Source organism: Saccostrea cucullata, unplaced genomic scaffold (genome assembly GCF_032062105.1).
Source record: "Saccostrea cucullata isolate Sc308-1 unplaced genomic scaffold, CSIRO_AGI_Scuc_v1 ctg168, whole genome shotgun sequence".
Taxonomy (NCBI): domain Eukaryota; kingdom Metazoa; phylum Mollusca; class Bivalvia; order Ostreida; family Ostreidae; genus Saccostrea; species Saccostrea cuccullata.
Window position 1 is genome coordinate 229,756 of NW_026938891.1, and position 4,522 is coordinate 234,277.

The following is a 4,522-nucleotide window of genomic DNA, read 5'->3' on the forward strand; positions in this document are numbered from 1 at the left end:
GGCACATTCAAAAAGTGTATGGCAGCCTCAACAAAATTTAGTATGGTTAGGGTTTGAGTGGAACACTGAAAAGGGCAGTATAAAGATCACTTCTGAAAGAACAGAAAAATTACTTGCAAATATCAGTGAAATTTTAGACAAAGTACAATCAGGTCAGCTTGTTTTCAAGGTAAGGCGTATAGCAAGTATCGTAGGACAAATCATTTCTATGGAAGCCGCTATAGGACATGCGGCAAGATTTTATACAAGGTGTCTATATGACGTTATTCTTAAGAGAATTAATTGGAACTCGCAGGTAAGATTAAGTTCAGGGTCTGAAGAAGAGTTGTTATTTTGGAAACAAAATTTATTGCATTTAAACGGTTCTGATATAAAATGTCAAGAAAAGGAATCTGATTTGAATGTATACAGTGATGCATCAGATACAGGTTTTGGTGCTTTTATAGAAGGAATCAGTGATTCAGAAACGTTTGGTACGTGGACAAGCGAGGAGTCTTGTCGGAGTTCTACTTGGAGAGAACTCGAAACTGTAAATAGAGCATTGAATACCATAGGAGAAAGTATTCAGGATAGACAAGTCAATTGGTACAATGATAATAAAAATGTTTGTAGAATTTTAGAGGTGGGCAGTAAAAAACCATATTTGCACAGTATTGCAAAAGAAATACATGATAAGTGTGCCACAAAAAATGTGCTTTTAAATAGCATTTGGGTACCACGAGAAAAGAACACAAGAGCAGATGCTCTGAGAAGGTGTTTTGATAGCGATGATTGGGGAATTAAATCTCATGTGTTTGAAAACATTGACAGAAACTGGGGCCCTCATACATGTGACAGGTTCGCTACTGATTATAACACAAAATGTAAAACATTTAATTCAAGGTGGTGGTGTACAGGCACAAAAGGGGTCGATGCATTTAGTCAAGGTTGGGGTGAGGATAATCACTGGTTAGTACCCCCACCCAGACTTATCGGTAAAACCGTTCTTAAATTGAAATCAGATAAAGGCAAGGGTACTTTAATAGTTCCTGTCTGGAAGTCTGCTCCTTATTGGCCACTTCTAAAACAGGGGGACAAATGGCAATATTTCGTGAAAGAAATTAAACATACAACATCCTTGATAACCCAAAAGGGAAAAGGGGACAATGGTATTTTCGGTGGGCACAAAATATTTGATATGGTCATTCTTAGATTACAGTTCTAGAATTACATGTATATTAGGCATTTGTTTTATATATTACTTATGTATTTTTTGCAGACCTAAGCTTGGACAAGACCATAGAGGAAGTGGTTAAATCAGCGGGTGTGGATTTAGAAGATTCGGAAAATGCCATTCTAGCGAGGAAGCTGTGTGATTTTCTTCTGAAATCAAAAAGTGTAAATACGAGTAAAAAATACATGTCAGCTTTTAACAGGTGGTGTAGGTTTATATATAACAAGAAAAAGCGGTCAGTTCCCGCTAATTCTGTGCATATTTCGTTGTATCTAACTCATCTTTTAAATATTGGATGTTCATTTCACGTGGTTTCAAGTGCAGTTTATGCCATCAAGTGGGCACATTCCATTTTGGGTTACTCTGATCCTACCGATCATCCATTTGTGAAGAATTTGTTAGAGAGTTCCAGACGTCACAACAAATCCAAAGTATCCAAAAAGGCGGCAGTTTCCGCTAAAGATCTAATAGCTTTGTGTAATCTTTACTCCAACAGTACCAATCTCGTAGACGTGAGGGATATTTCCATGATTTTATTAGCTTTCGCAGGATTTCTAAGATTTGACGAGCTCAGTTCATTAGCTTGTTCCGACATAGTTTTCGTGGAAAATTACATAAAAGTGTTCATACGTAAAAGTAAAACCGACCAATACAGGCAAGGAAATGAAATAGTTATATCAAGTGGTTCTACATCCGCCTGTCCTGTCAAAATGCTACTACGATACTATGAGTTGGGATGCATCGAAAAATCTTCAAATCATTTTTTGTTCAAACCTACATTCAATTCAAAAGGAAAAATTAATCTGGTGTACAAAAACAAAAAACTTAGCTATACACGAGCGAGAGAATGTATTATATCAAAACTCAAGAGCATTATTGGTGATGTTAACATAGGCATTCATTCTTTGCGCGCTGGCGGAGCCACGGCAGCGGCCAATTCGGACATCAACGATAGGTGTTGGAAAAAACATGGGCGTTGGGCGTCGGATTCAGCGAAAGACGGTTATGTTCAAGACAGTCTGGACAGTAGATTGTCAGTTTCTAAAAACTTAGGGCTATGATATTATCTACCAATTTCAAATATTGAAATAGAGATTATTTTATAATAAATAAAAAATTTGTTATTGTTATTATTATATTTTTTGTCGATGATCTTTTTTCTTCCACTAACTTTTGAACTAGATATTCTAAGCTAGCCTGGCTTACAGCATAGTTGTTGTATTATTTGAGGTATAGTCTGTCAAATAATGAGTGGAGATTATACTAGTGTTTTCCCGCGTTTCGTAGTATAGCGGGAAAACATTGTATGATAGGAACGTATTTTATTGGTTTTTGCCTGTATAGTAGGCGTGGTCAAAGGAAGGCCAATGAGAAAGCAGTATTCAGTAAGGTGTTCGAATCATTCTAAGCCAGTGCTCTTCAACACACACACGTGTTTTTTAATTTTATTTATGTATATATATATATATATAATATTTGTCATGTTTGTATAAATATATCGGTAATAGAAGAAACAATTTTGTTGGAGTGAATTTTAATTTCGATTTTTTTATACATGCAAACATTATAGGGTGTTCAGGCATTTTTCAAGTACTGCATTGAATGTACGTCCGACATTCTCCCTTGAGACATTATTTACATAGCGACGGACACAGGTTTTCCATAGTTAACCGTCTATGGTTTTTGCCTGGGCGGTTTTTAATGTCGGTGATAGGGTATAATTTATTTCATGTAATATAATTTACAAATAGATTGCAGTGCTTTATTGTTTCACATACAATGTAATGTATGTTCAATATTTATGTGTTGTTTTTTCAAAATAAACGCCAGCTGCTCCCACTAAGCTAGCCTGGCTTACAGCATAGTTGTTGTATTATTTGAGGTATAGTCTGTCAAATAATGAGTGGAGATTATACAACTTATTTCTTTGGGGTGGAGGGGTGAGTTAGTGTCACTGGTCCGAGGGGGGGGGGGGTCCAGGGTCATTTTTTACCTTGTCTAGCATAAAATTTTGTTACTTTGCAAAATCAAGGGGACGGATATGTTTTTTTTCCTTCTTTTATAAGTTTTAAAATAAATTCTGCTTGATAGGTACATGTATATAAAAAGAGATAGGCCAATAAAGAAGCATGGTGCTCGTCTGCAAAGAACGTAGTTTTTCTCTCTTAATAATAAATTAATTTTAATTAAAGAAATGCATAGATTAAAATAAATCATTGGAATATCATATAACTTTGACGGAGGGGGTGGCTTTTCATTTTTTTAATCAAAAGAGGGGGACCCCACACCCCACACCCCACTAAAATTGGGTTTGATTGGTACAGTGTATTTCTTTCTCCTTTTCTGATTTTTTAAGAGGTAAAGGGATGTTTCTCATTTTTTTTTTCGCCTTATGAAAAGATTTTAAACCATGCTATTTATAGTTCGTATGATATTGTAACTATAAACAGTAGGATATTGTACGAATTTTACATTAACCTAGCATCAGCTACGGGCCGCACGCCCCCTTTTCGTGCTTTACTTTTTACTATTGGACATGTGGAAAATGTTCCGCAGTTGATTTCTATTTTTTTTCAATGCAGTGTAGTCAAATAAGCCTAGGTTGATATTAATAAAGTTTAGCGTAGAAAAAAGTTTGAAATTATCTCCCTAACAAAGCAAAAACGAAAACAAACACAGGCAGGGGGTATATATACTATATATACCGTATATATAATCACGGACCCCCCCCCCCCTTTCCGTCTTTTTATCCTCTCTTTTAAAGGGTAGATCCAAAATTTGAAATGTACCCAAGAGGGGCTCATAGCCCCCCTCCCCCTCCTAAAGGGGAAAGCCCTAAAGGTTGGGATGAATGACAGACATTTCTTATGGAGAAGCCGCTATTCATAAAATATTTGATTCTTCATATGAACTTAGAAGGATTGCATGTTTCCTAAAAAAATTTAAATAAAACAAATTTAAATAATAATAAATCAATCTATGCTTATAGGGTTGGGATGAATTATGGATATATTATAGATATTTCTTATTGAGATGTCCTATTCATAAAAATATTTAATTCTTTATATGAACTTAGAAGGATTACATTTTTCAAAAAAAAAAAAAAATAAATATTAAAATAAAATAAAAAACAAGTAAATCTAATCATGCTAATATGCTTATCTTATCAATAAATATGATTTATTAAAAATATGTTTAAAATAGTTATAAAAAAAGAATAACATTTTTTCTCTCGATCGATCGATCGATAGGTATTGCCTATAGATCTATCGTACGATGTCTGTTGCTCATCTCGAGAAATCACCACCC